The sequence below is a fragment of the Humulus lupulus genome, chromosome 1 (genome assembly GCF_963169125.1).
Source record: "Humulus lupulus chromosome 1, drHumLupu1.1, whole genome shotgun sequence".
NCBI classification, from domain to species: domain Eukaryota; kingdom Viridiplantae; phylum Streptophyta; class Magnoliopsida; order Rosales; family Cannabaceae; genus Humulus; species Humulus lupulus.
The window spans coordinates 152,879,133-152,893,277 of NC_084793.1; positions in this window are offsets into that span (position 1 = coordinate 152,879,133).

The following is a 14,145-nucleotide window of genomic DNA, read 5'->3' on the forward strand; positions in this document are numbered from 1 at the left end:
AGCCTAATCGACCTAGTTGGGGCGAGCCCTTCGCCTAAAAAACCATAGATTGTTTGGTTACATGGCTCCAGGTCCTTGATGGACAACTTCATTCTGTCCAGTGAAGACTTGTATAGGATGTCGACCGAGCTTCCTGTGTCAACCAACACCCTCTTCACCATCATGTTGGCAATTTTCATGTACATGACCAGCGGATTAGAGTGCGGGAGTCATACGTGTTGGGCATCGTCTTCAGAGAAGGTTATTAATTCCTCCTTTGTTCGAGCTTTCTTTGGTGCCCGATCGTCCACACTCATCATCTCGATGTCCTGGTCGTGGCGTAGGGTTCGAGCGTATCATTCCCTTGCCTTCCCACTATCCCCTGCAAGGTGTGGGCCTCCACAGATGGTGAGTAAAGTGCCTGCCACAGGAGCTGGCTGTAGGGGTGGTGAGCGTTGACATGCAAGCACCTGCTCATTGCCACTTTGAGCCTCTCGCTGGGATCCTCCTGCGGCTCGCACATATCTCCTTAGATGTCCATGCCTAATCAGGAACTCAATCTCGTCTTTCAACTGGTTTACATTCAATGGTGTCGTGCTCGTAGTCATTGTGAAAATGACAGAACTTCATCGTATCTCTCTTGGAGATATCTTTTCTTATAGGTGCGGGTCGTTTGTAAGGCACGCTGGAGTTGGTTGCCTGGTAGACTTCCGCTAGGCTTTAGACAAGGGTCGTGTAGTTGGAGAATCTCAGCTCGCATCGACTACCTTTGTGGCATAAGCTGAGGGTTCATTGTTCGCCCGTTTTCCACCATTCCTACCATTGCCATTCCTGTTGCCCTTGTCGTTGCCATTGGGTTTTTCTGACCTGTTAGCGGCTTTGGCGGGTTCTTCCTTCGGCCCCTTGTCTTTTGCTGGCGATTTCCCTTCATTGGAAATCGCGTCCTCGAGCTTGATATATCGATCAGCCCGGTCCAAAAACTCATGGGTACTTCTTACCCCATTCTTTCTGAGGCTACTCCAAAGGGGTGAATGGCGCCTAACCCCGGCAGTTAGAGACATCATCTTACCTTCAATGCCCACTGTCTTGGCTCCAGCTGCTGCTCGCATGAAGCGTTGTACATATTCTTTTAAAGGTTCTCCCTCCTTCTGGCTTATCTCGACGAGCTGGTTGGCCTCTGTGGGGTGTAACAAACCTGCGTAGAATTGTTTGTAAAATTCCTTTACGAACATCTCCCAAGATACTATACTAGCAGGAGGGAACTTAAAGAACCACTCCTAGGCAGTGTCAGACAGTGTTGCTGGGAAGATCCGGCAGTGGGCATCTTCCGAAACTTTCTGTATATCCATTTGTATCTCAAAATTTTTAACGTGAGATACTGGGTCTTCGTACCCGTCAAAGTTCGGCAATGTCGGCATCTTGAACTTACTGGGGGTTTCAGCCGAAGCAATCCTCTGTACAGAGGGTGTGCCCCTCCTTCTATCATACTCAATATGGGACGTTCGTCCCCTGACAAGCTGTTGTACTGCCTGGTTCAGAGCATCAATTTGAGCCTGAACAACTTCTGGGATAGCTAGGGCAACCGATGCCGGGGGAGCGTACTCGTCGTGCCTCTTAGGACAGTCGTTAAGTACATCCCTTAAATCATTGTCCCTTTATCAAAGAACAAGGGTTCTTGAGTTTCACAAACCTTGGGATAATTACAATAAAACGATGGATAATCACACTATAGCTTGCTCTCACAATACTTAGGAAAAAGATTCAGCGATCAAAAGTCCGTTCCTTGAGAAATTTCACGCATATTTATAGGCTCAAGGAGGGTTACATGGGTCAATGGGCCTTAACTTTCCTTAATAACCGCATATCAAGGTAATAAAGAGGAAATATTCAATGCAATTATAATAAGATTACAATCTTAGAAGTAAATAAATCAAATTATACGACCAGCCTGGTCGTATCTAATAGTTAAGCTTGACGAAGTGATGTGCCTCTGGTCGATAGTCGAACAACACTTCTGCCACGTGTGAAAAATCCTTGCCACGTCATCAGCAGCCGTTTTTTGGGTAAACATGTTTTACCCCTCATTTGTATTTTATCCTTAACTCCCATTACGTCCCTCGTAATTCATAAATCTGTTAACTTAATTATAGATATAAATTCTCAATCGTTTAACCATTTGGACTAAGCTATTAAGGAAGTAATTGTAGCACACCAAAATTGTATTATTTTACTAATTCATGTGCTTTATTTTATTATTAATTGTTAAGTGTTAGAATTTTTTTATTGTTTGAATTTCTTGGTAGAAGTTATATGAATTTAAATTTGTTAATTATTTTATTTTAAGATCTTTCGTGAGTTTTGGTTGGGTACACTGATGTGCATGGTTAGCAGATATGCACTTGAGCACTTGTGTGTGTGAATGTGCATGGTATTCATGGTTTGCATGCAATAGACTACCATGTAATTTCCCATTATATTTATTTATTTAATTATTAAAAAGGAGAAATAAGGAAAAGTCAAGTGGTATTGATTTGTACTAAAATGGGAAAGCGTGATCTTAGCCTTGAGTGTGTGTGAGTTGGCCGAGTATGAGGAACCGAGAGAGAGTGCTCAGTTAAGGCTAGGGTGGGTGTATAGGAAAGTTTCCATTTTGAAAACAATCCAAACAAGCCATAGTTTTCAATTTCTCGAATTTTGAGAGAGGGATTAAAGGGAAGAAATTGAGGCCATTATTGGGTAATTTCCCTTAGGGCTTTGGCTTGGATAAGAATGAGGAAACTAGTGAGTTTGTGGCTCTTTTGAAGGGGTTGGCCGAAGCTAGAGAGAGGAGGATAGAAAGAGTGCTTGTGAGTCACTGAGAGAGGAAGAAAGAAGGAGAAGGAGGAAGAGAATAGGGTTTCGAAATCCCTAGGGTAAGTTCTTGATTCATGGTGATTTTTTTTAGTTTCTACTCCTTCTTGAATCTAAGAACATTTTGTTGTTATTTTCTTTTGTTGTGTATTCGACATCCCTAGGTGTTTGATCAAGAGTGGTGGTCATTTTGGGTCTTGATTTCTAGCAAGAGAGGTAAATGAGATCTCTAACCATATAATTGTTTTGATGACTTACATGATGTCTATTATGTTTATGATATGTTGTTGGTTGTTGGAATGGATTTTTTTCCATAGGAACATGAAAGGAAATATGCATGTAGATTATGTATGATTAGTTTTCTATAAAATATTTGCTACGAAGTTTATATTTTTGTAAGTGTCCTTGGCGTGTGGGCTCTATTGTTGTGTGTACTTGTGGTGTGGGCGTGCATTGTCGTATCTGTAGGCGTGAGTGTGTGATTTTGTACAAACATGTGAATTAAAAATATTAGTCTATGGATATGGTGGAGTGTGTATAATATTGTTTGTATTATGTAAAGAAATGTGAGGTTTGTTATTTTAAATGATTTTCTATCAATTTGTTATAACATTCTAGAGTTTTATAATTGGTATGCTTGTGCTTGGTCACCTAGGGTTCTTATGTATAGTATAAATATTGTTTTATGTGTGTGTTCATTTTTTTAATAGAAACATGTTAGGAATTTCTTTTCTTTTAGCATGTTAAGTTTTAATTCTCTTCCTATCTTGTGGCCATTTGTGATCTTAGGAGCATGTTAGGTTTTGCTTTGGGTTTTTGAAACAATAAGGAATAGGAATAAGCTATGGGGGTATCGACCTAGGGGCATTTTTCGCATGTTTGGTTCATTTTTTTTATTTATCTTGTTGCCACTAGTGCTTTAGAAATGTGCTAGATGGTTATAAGAGTTGGATATTGGTGTGAGGTTCTTTATTTAAATATGTTAATTAAGTTTTGTATGTATATAAGGTTTAGATTCTTGAATGCTTGAATAGTTTTGCTTCTCAGAATACTTGAATGGTAGAACATGTTAGGGTAATTCATTAAAATTCTCAAAAGGGATTATGAGCATGTTAAGAATATTATAGGAATATATATGCTTGTTGATTTTATTATTTTTAGAATGGGATTTATAAAAATAATTAAAAAGGAAGGAAAATACGTCTTGAATTCAGATTTTAAAACTAATACAAATAAAATGGTGATTTTGATATGTTTACCTATAAATTTTCTTCTCTAAATATATTCAGATTTTTGTTACAAAATAATTTAGTCAAATTTATGATGGTGAATTTAGAGCATAAGTTGCTTGCTATTTTTCTTAGTTTGTAGGAAAGGCTCTTCTAATTGAAAGATATAAAGTGTATCCCTTAATGATTTATGCCTTGGATTTTATACATGAAAAATATGGTTCTTTTCTATAATTTAAAAAGCCATTTTCACTATTGCATTAATGCAGATTTTATTTGCAAAATAATTAAGTAAAATTAATTTTTAAAGGTGATCAAAGAATTTATTTAAGAATTATGAGTAATTACAAATTTTGCCACATTATTTTAAATGTTACCAAATAATAAATGGGATTATTATTTCTATGCAATATAAAGCTAAGAAATTACTTTTGAAAAATAATTTTTGTAATAAAATTTATGAACGACAAATATGTGATTTAAGGGGAAATGGAGAAATAATTTAAGTGGGAAATTATTTTATAGTTGCCGAATTTTTGGGAAATTTACAAGAAATTAAAGGAACAAATAATTCCAACTTCAACGCTAATTTTAAGATCACTCTCATGTATGGATGTTACATACAAGTGTATTTTTACATTCAAAGATACGCCTATTATTCAAATGTATGATTTTTGTTTTGAAACCATGAATGCTTAATTTGTAGAATTGAGATAATTCTTTTATGAATCTATGTGACGTTGTTGTAAGAATAGGGTGATGGTGCACCTTGTGTCACGTTTGCATGACCCATGCACACATGGGGTATGTATGTGGGGCATGTGTAAACTTTTACATGATTTTAAGACAAACATTTGATTGTGATTTTAGGCTCGTTCCGAACTTTCCCGCACATTACTTTTGCTTGCACTCGAGGTAAGGAAGTTAGCTAGAATTTATATGAATTATCAAGAGAATACTCTGATATGATAGCAAGAATTATGGTGGTATGGAAAGTATGAGCTATGGTAAGCTAAAGTGTTATGAAAAGTATGAATTATTATGTTATGATATGAGTTATTTATGTGTGCTTTTATGTTTTGAACACGACACAGCCAAGGAGTTACAAAGGATGTGGCGTAACTCATAGGCAGATGTGTCGAGGTTATTTGAGGGCCTAAGATCCTATTTACCTCATAGAGGAGGTCTTACCAGGTTATGCTTTTACTAGTTACCTCATGATGTTACAGGGACAATATGAGTGTCGTGATCAAATGATGTATGAATATGATTATGATTATGATTATGAATATGAATTCTTATGATTATGATTATGATTATGATATATGAGTATGAATATGATATAGTATACGACACGAATTTAGTCTTCTTGTGTTTTATTGAATATTGTTGCATTTGTTTGTACTTCCTTACTCGGCTTTTAGCTCACCCCCTTACTTTCCACCTTTCAGGTAGGCAATAACATTTCTCCTTGGCACGCACAATGATGTGGAAGGTTCCGATGTCAAGGCAAGTGTGAAGCAGGGTGTCCTATGAACGAATTATGATTTAGATGAGCGCCAAAGAGTAATTAAGAACTTATGTTATGGTTTATGTTTCAAACTACGTCAGTGGGACTCATTATTTTATTTCATTTCCAAATACTGCATATAGACACAACATTTTTATTTCAAACTATTGGACCAAAATTGCATGATTTATCAAGGCCTCACTTAAATTTTTCTTAAAATGGTATTTTTCTAATATATGTGAGTTGAGAGACATTTTTAAAAAGTAATAGATTAGGGTGTTCTTACAAATGGTATCGGGGATGGTCGTTCATGTTTTGTAAAGGACCCTCCGCATACATGCTAAAGGCTGGAAAACCTCACCTCACCTCATCGTGTCGTAAGTATTTACTTTAATTTTTGTTTGCTTTCTTTGTATTAAATATCCATTTTTGTAATTGTAGTATAGAAAAGATGCCACCTAACATTAGGACCACTAAGAAACAGTTACTTAAAGAAATTTGCGCTATACCTAAAGTGCAACTCGGCGAGGATAACAAAGATTGGAGGAACGTCGTACTGAAGACGACTTCAGTAGTTTATTAGCGTATTCAGGGAATGATTAACAAGAGAGGGGAACTGCTTTGGAATATTGAGGAATATTGGGTGATAAGGGAATCAATGTCAATATACCTCGAGGCTCTCTTTCAGTTGATCATAGCATTGCACGACGTCTTCAGGATAACTAGGAGTTCGATACTATCGAGTACACCATTTACGACCTCATGGACAATTATGAATTCAATCATTTAGAGGTAGTTCTAGTTAAGAATGATGACAGAGAAATGCAGGAATGTTTCGAGACAGTACACAACATGGAAGGAGAAATGGCGCGACAGGAAGTAATACGCGCCACACCAAAATTGAGCTTCTGGATGAGAGCGACGACTATATCCCTTGACTACTTCCACATCTCGAAAAACATCTTTGATTATGATCCAAGGGACAAGACCACAATTAAGGACTAGAGTTCATCTCAAATTTCCATCAATAAATCATATTTAAATAAAATGGGACTTCCTTGAAGACCCTTGAAAACTTATGGATTTTTATGGTTTTATTTAGACATTTTGTTCGATGTTTGATTTATGGGATACTTTTGAGCAAACTTTGAATATTATAGTTTTATTGTCCTCTCTCTTGAAAACTCTAAATGTTATATGGATATGAGATGTATGACAAGTTGTATGACTAGCTCTTAGAGTAACTAAAATATTATGTGAATTATCCCTTCTTATGATTTTCCTTTTGGTGCCTTAGAATTTCATAATGTTGACAAGAGGAAGAGGAGCAAGAGGACGCAAAAGTAGGGGAAGAGGTCGGGGAATAGATGCCTCTACAAATCCTAATACTGAAGAAATCCTCGACTTGAGAATGCCACCAGCCCAACTAGTAGCCCCAGTGGCACCAGCTGTGGATTTGGCTGCTGTTGATGGTGAGAACTCGTCAACTAATTAAGGTTAGAAAATTCAAAGACTTAACCAAGAACTTATGAACTTAGGAAAATTTATCGAAACTTAGAGAAAAATTGCAGACGAGTAATGGAAGAAAACATGTATATTGCTCTTTGAATAACCTCGCATTACAAGAATTTTCCAACCCCTTAGTTTGAGGAGTGGAGGTCTATTTATAGCTTGGCTCTAATGGCCTCGGATACAAGGTGGTCCCAAGAGACAAGAAGGTACTTGGGTACACTTTCATGGTAGTGGGATAGGTCGTGGTGGAGCAGCAGATCGTGGTGTTGAAGCTTGTTCGTGGTCAGAGATATGTAGATCATGCCATCACTCCTCATACTTCCACTACTTGTCAGGCATGAATGTCAGAGTCGCACCTCTGTCCTTCTCAGGGTCGTACATCTCGTACTCATGGGCATGCCTTGTACCCGATGGCAATTCATTTATTTAAAAGATATAAACTCTCTCCAAGCTTCATTACATTTTGCTAAGTAATAAAGAACATTGTGGGTTCTTCCTTAATATATAGTGGATTTACTGCACATGGCCTCCACATTGAAGCATTTGTGGGAGATAGGCCTTGCGTAATGAGGCCTCTCTATGTATGAACCCCGTGGTGTAGGGTTTGAAGAACCAAGCCTTCCTTATGGACGATGTGCACTTTGGCATCAAGGAATGCGCTGTCATGTGGCCAAGTGGGGCGCGAGGTGCTGCTGTGTGGCCGAGAAGGTGTCCGCGAGGCCCTGACGCGAGATGCAGGGGCGTGTGTGCGAGGCCCTAGAGCGAAGGACAGGGCGTGTCTGCGAGGCCCTAGTGCGAGGCACAGGGCATGTCCAAGAGGCCCTGGCGTGAGACACAGGGGTGTCTCTGGGACGCCCTGGAACGAGGCGCAGGGGCGTGTCCACGAGGTACAGGGGCGTGTCTGCGAGGCCCTGGTGCGAGGCACAAGGGAGTGTCTGCGAGGCCCTGGTGTGAGGCGCAGGGGCGTGTCTGCGAGGCCCTGGCGCGAGGCACAGGGGCATGTCTGCAAGGCCCTAGCACGAGGCGCAAGGCGTGTCTGCGAGGCCCTGGCACGAGGTGTAAGGGTGTGTCCGCGAGGACCTCTTCAAGCTTGCCCTTGCCTTTACCTGCACCACGTAGCACCCGTGAGCCAAGGCCCAGCAAGAAAATTTAACGTTATAGAGCAAACAATGATAACAATTGAATGACCCTTAAAGCATGTTCACACACTTAGCATACCACATTAATCACATAGTCCATAGACATAACCAGAGAAACAACAAACCAACACTCAGCTATTCAGCATGGCAAATCCATCAATCAATAATAATAATCAAATCACATGATAATCAGGGTCGACGCCCTTAGGTCACACCCTCTGTTTACTCCACTTACTCGTGTCCGCTTAAACCGAGCTCAGTGCATAATAAGCTGTCCTCAGCTACCAATGGCTGAGCCGCGCCCTGTGCGCCAATGTAAACTCTGGCACTCTTATGACGTTTATTTATTATTCACATGACATAATACCATTCTTTATACAACATACAAAACAGGGAACCCTTGGTCCCATTATAAATTCACAACCGGGTATGGTTTTCTTACCTTTAATTTCCAAGTGTACTGATTACGAGAGATGCCTCTTGAGCACGATCCAGTTCCCGAGCCCTAGCTTAGTGCCTATTCACAACCAAGATAAGGGATACAATTAAAAATTGTGACAAGGCTTCCGGATAAGGTTCTAGCCTCTGAAACATCGAATTCCACCAAACACGGTAGTAGAATCGATCCCGAGCACCCTAGGTTAAATTTCCATGCTTAAAATCCCAAAAGCACAAATTTCCTTAAGGGTCACGGCTCAAGCTCCCTATGCCGCGGCATGGCCCCAATCAGGGGCTTAGCCTCGCCCAGAAAATGACACGAGTCGCGGCCCTACATACCCTATGCCATGGCCCGCCCACCATCTACAGTACTCATCAGCTTTAAAGGGTCGTAACACACCAAGAACTATGCCGCGGCCCGACCCCTTCGAACCCAGAAAAACCACCATTTTTTACTCTCAAACCTCACTCAAAACCTCTCATAACCATCCCAATAATATACTCCAATTATAACAAACAATCCTGCATGATTTCAGAAGCTTAAGCCAGCAGAAACCTAATCTAAAAACTCATCAAAACACCATTTTAATTTCTGAATCCTTCACACTCAAGAACACCAAATCTAGTCAGAAAAACCTAGAATCCAAACACTATATCATAAATTGGAGCCTACCTTCACTAAAGAATCAATCCTCAAAACACTCACTGAGCTAACTCCCAAACTTTCTGCCCAAATTCAACCTTTAATGCCAAAACCCATAAACACTTTAAAACTCAGCCAAAATCACAGAATTTAACCACCATGCATAAAACTTATAGCTTACCTTAACTCTTGATTGAATTCTTAGCTAATCCTTGAGCTAACCACCTAAATCACAGCTCCTATTCTCTGAGTTCTAGCCAAGTTCCCTCATTTTCTATAATTTTCCTTGAGAGAAAAGGCGAGAGAGAGGGAAAGGTCGGTTTAGCTTTTGTTCTTTTGTTTTATGAAGTTTACTTACTTTATCGTTAAGCATTTAAGTCAATCCCGACGCTCGGGGTACCAGAAACGTCCCCGAGGGCAAAATGGTAAAATTCCCCAGTATTCCCACCTAAGCTTCCTAACCTCAAATATATCTGAAATTATTTATTTCCATAACCCGATAACCCAAATAACCATCTAATACCCGAAATACCTCTCGACTTGCCCCAAGTCAAGTATTTGGTACCGTTGTGTCTTTCCCGCTAACCTAGGATCGCCTTAAGTCGCATGCTGCAGATTTACCCACATAATAATGTGGTCCTCACAATTATAACACATAATCACAGTTACGGCCTCAATGGTTAAAGTTACAAATATACCCCTTTAAGCTAAACAGGGGCCTACATGCATAACAGTAATCGTAGACATGCATTTCATGTATATTCATATAATCATACAAGCATGCTTATCACTGAATCATGCATTCAACTAATACATTCACACATAAACCAATTATGCCCTCCTGGCATACTAATCAAGGCCCTTAAGCCTTATTAGTAATTTTTGGTTGTTACAACTATCCCCTCCTACTGAGAATTTCGTCCTCAAAATTTACCTGAATAGCTCGGGATACTAATTCCGCATCACCGTCTCAAGCTCCCAGGTCGCTTCCTCGACCTTGCTATTTATCCACAATACTTTAACCAGCGCAATCGTCTTATTTCGTAGAACTTTGTCTGTCCGATCTATAATTTGAACCGATTGTTCCTCATAGGACAAATTTGTCTGCAATTCCAAGTCCTCATACTTTAGCACATGCATCGTATCTAAGACATACTTCCGTAACATAGAAACATGGAACACATTGTGAACTCCTGACAATGACGGTGGCAAGGTCAATCTGTAAGCCACCTATCCAATTCTTTCCAAAATCTCAATAGGTCCAACAAACCGAGGGCTCAGCTTGCCCTTTACTCCAATTCTCCTCACCCCAACCTGAAACTCCATGTCTCTACACTTAGGATCACTGTAGCTTTTCTGTCTACTTTGCGAAGCAAGCATTCTGGCTTGGATATTCTCAATAGCTTCATTTGTCTTCTGAAAGATATCTGGCCCCAAATATTTTCTCTCACCCATCTCATCCCAATGAATGGGCGACCTACACTTCCTTCCATATAGCATCTCATAAGGTGCCACTCCAATTGTGGATTGATAACTGTTGTTATATGAAAATTCAATCAACGGGAGATACTTACCCCAAGATCCCTCGAAGTCAATCACACACGCCCTAAGCATATCGTCCAACACCTGAATCGTCTTCTTAGAAGTCTGAGGATGAAAGGCTGTGATAAACTTCAACTGAGTCCCCATAGCTCTCTGCAGAGATCCCCATAACTTGGAGGTAAAGGTAGGGTCTCGATCAGATACAATAGACTTAGGAACCCCATGGAGACGAACTATCTCCCTCACATATAACTTTGCATACTCTTCCACTGTGTAAGTCGACTTCACTGGCAGAAAATGAGCTGACTTGGTATATCTTTCTACTGTCACCCATACTGAGTCATAAAGTCCCACTGTCCTGGGTAGACCTCCCACGAAATCCATGGTAACATCCTCCCACTTCCACTCGAGTTTACCCAAAGATTGAAGCAATCCCGCTGGTCGTTGATGCTCAACCTTCACCTGTTGACATGTCAAGCATCTAGCCACATACTCCACCACATCCTACTTCATCCCGGGCCACCAATATAATGTCCGTAGATCCTGATACATCTTCATGGTACCCGGATGAAGCGAGTACGCCACATACTCCACCACATCCTTCTTCATCCCGGGCCACCAATATAATGTTCGTAGATCCTGATACATCTTCATGGTACCCGGATGAAGTGAGTACGGCGTTGTGTGAGACTCATCTAGTATCTATCGTCTGATCCCTTCATCTGCCGGAAAACAAATTCGTCCCTGATATCGAAGTATACCAGCCTCAGAAACAGAATAATCCTTAGCTACCCCCACTAAGACATTTTGTCGAACTTCCTGTAACTGCAGATCCACTAATTGACCCTCCTTGATCCGCTCTACCAGGGTCGACTGCAAGGTAAAATTGGCAAATTGGCCCACCACCAACTCTATCCTTGCCCTGGTCATCTCATCTGTTAACTCTCTGGAGATCTGAACAGAACTAAATAACTGCCACGAGCCCCTCCGGCTCAATGCATCTGCCACAACATCGGCATTCCCTGAGTGGTAAAGAATATCACAATCACAATCCTTAACAAACTCCAACCAATGCCTTTGCCTATTGTTCAGATCCTTCTGGGTGACGAAATACTTCAAACTCTTATGGTAAGTGTATATATTGCACTTCTCCCCATACAGATAATGTCTCCACACCTTTAGTGCAAATACCACTGCCGCTAGTTCCAGATCATGGGTAGGATACCACTGTTCATACTCCTTCAGCTGCCGCGATGCGTAAGCTATAACCTTCTCGTTCTGCATCAGCACACAGCCTGAACCCAACCTTGATGCATCACAGTATACCACAAGCTTTCCATCCTCCGAAGGAAGACTTAGTACAGGTGCAGTAGTAAGTCGTCTCTTCAATTCTTGGAAGTTGTTCTCACATTTCTCTGACCAAACAAACTTCTGATTCTTCTGTGTCATCTCCGTCATCGGTGAAGTAATCTTCAAGAACCCTTTTACAAACTGCTTGTAATAACCTGTTAACCCAAGGAAACTCTGCACCTCTGAGGCATTCCTTGGCCTTGGCCAATCTCTCACTGCCTCCACCTTGGATGGATCCACCTTAATCCCCTCTGCGCCAACTATATGCCCAAGAAAAGTCACCTCTGGCAACCAAAACTCACACTTCTTAAACTTGGCATGTAACTGATGCTCCCTAACCTCTGTAAGACCTGTCGAAGATGTCGCTCGTGCTCTGCTTCTGAACTGGAGTACACTAAGATGTCGTTGATGAAGACAATGAAGAACTGATCCAAGAAGTCCTTGAACACCCTGTTCATTAGATCCATGAAAGCTGACGGGGCATTGGCAAACCAAAATACATGACCAAGAACTCATAGTGCCCATACCACGTTCGGAAGGCTATCTTCGGTATGTCCTCATCCTTGATCCTTAGCTGGTGATAACCAGATCGAAGATCAATCTTTCAGAACACCATCTTTCCCTGCAGCTGATCAAACAAGTCATCGATCCTTGGTAGAGGGTACTTCTTCTTGATGGTCAACTTGTTCAATTCTCTGTAGTCTATACACATCCTTAGAGTCCCATCCTTCTTCTTAACAAAAAAATCTGGAGCACCCCATGGAGAATAGCTAAGCCTGATGAATCCTAAATTCAGAAGTTCCTGCAGCTATATCTTCAATTCCTTCAACTCTGTTGGTGCCATCCTATATGGTTCCCTTGATACTGGTTCTGTCCCCAGTCCTAACTCGATAACAAACTTAATCTCCCTGCACGGTGGCAATCCCGGTAGCTCCTCAGGAAACACATCCAATAACTCACAAACCACCCTGGTCTCGCCTGGCCCCGCTGGCAACAATCTGGTAGTGTCAACCACACTAGCCAGAAAACCTATACATCCTTCCTGTAACAAGTCCTTGGCTCTCAATGTCGATATCATAGGTATGCGGAGTCCACATACCGCACCCACAAAAATGAAAGGATCCTCGCCCTTAGGCTCAAAAGTCACCATTTTCTTCCTGCAGTCAATAGTAGCCCCATACTTGACCAACCAATCCATCCCTAAGATCATATCAAAATCCTCCATGTCTAACTCAATCAAGTCAACTGAAAGCTCCCTACTATCAACCATCACTGGCAGTGCCCTGATCCACCTCTTAGAAACTACAAGTTCCCCAGTAGGCAATAAAGTCCCAAACCTCGCAGTCCGATACTCATTAGGTCTACACAACCTATCAATCACTTTACTAGAAACAAATGAATGTGTAGCACCAGAGTCAATCAATACAGTAAAAGAAGAGTCAGTGCTAGAAAGCTGACTTGTCACCACCGAGGGACTAGCCTCGGCCTCTGCCTATGTCAAAGTGAACACGCGAGCTGGATTCAAGCTGTCCACCTTTCCTACTTCCCATTTCTTCACTGCTGGGCAGTCCTTCTAGAGGTGCCCCACTGTCCACCTGATGGCGTCTCCTAAACCTCGAGCACTCAAGATAACTCCTCCATGCCTCACCGCTGCCCTGATGGCCACCCTGACCACCCCGAACCCTTCTATCAGGACCAGAAGCGGTCGAAGTGTCAGGGGTCTTCCTCTTCACATCATTGGGGCCTCCGCCCCTGCTTGGCCTAGAATTAGGAGGCACCACTCTATGACCCTCGCGCCTTGCTGCACTTTCCTTCCAAATCTTGTTCTCTGCTTCCTCAGCGGTAAGAGCCTTCTCTACATCCTGGGCATAAGTTGTTGCCCCAGGTACTGTTGCAATCCTCACATCCTGGTTATCATAGCATTAAGCCCCCTAATGAATCTGTCTTGCCTAG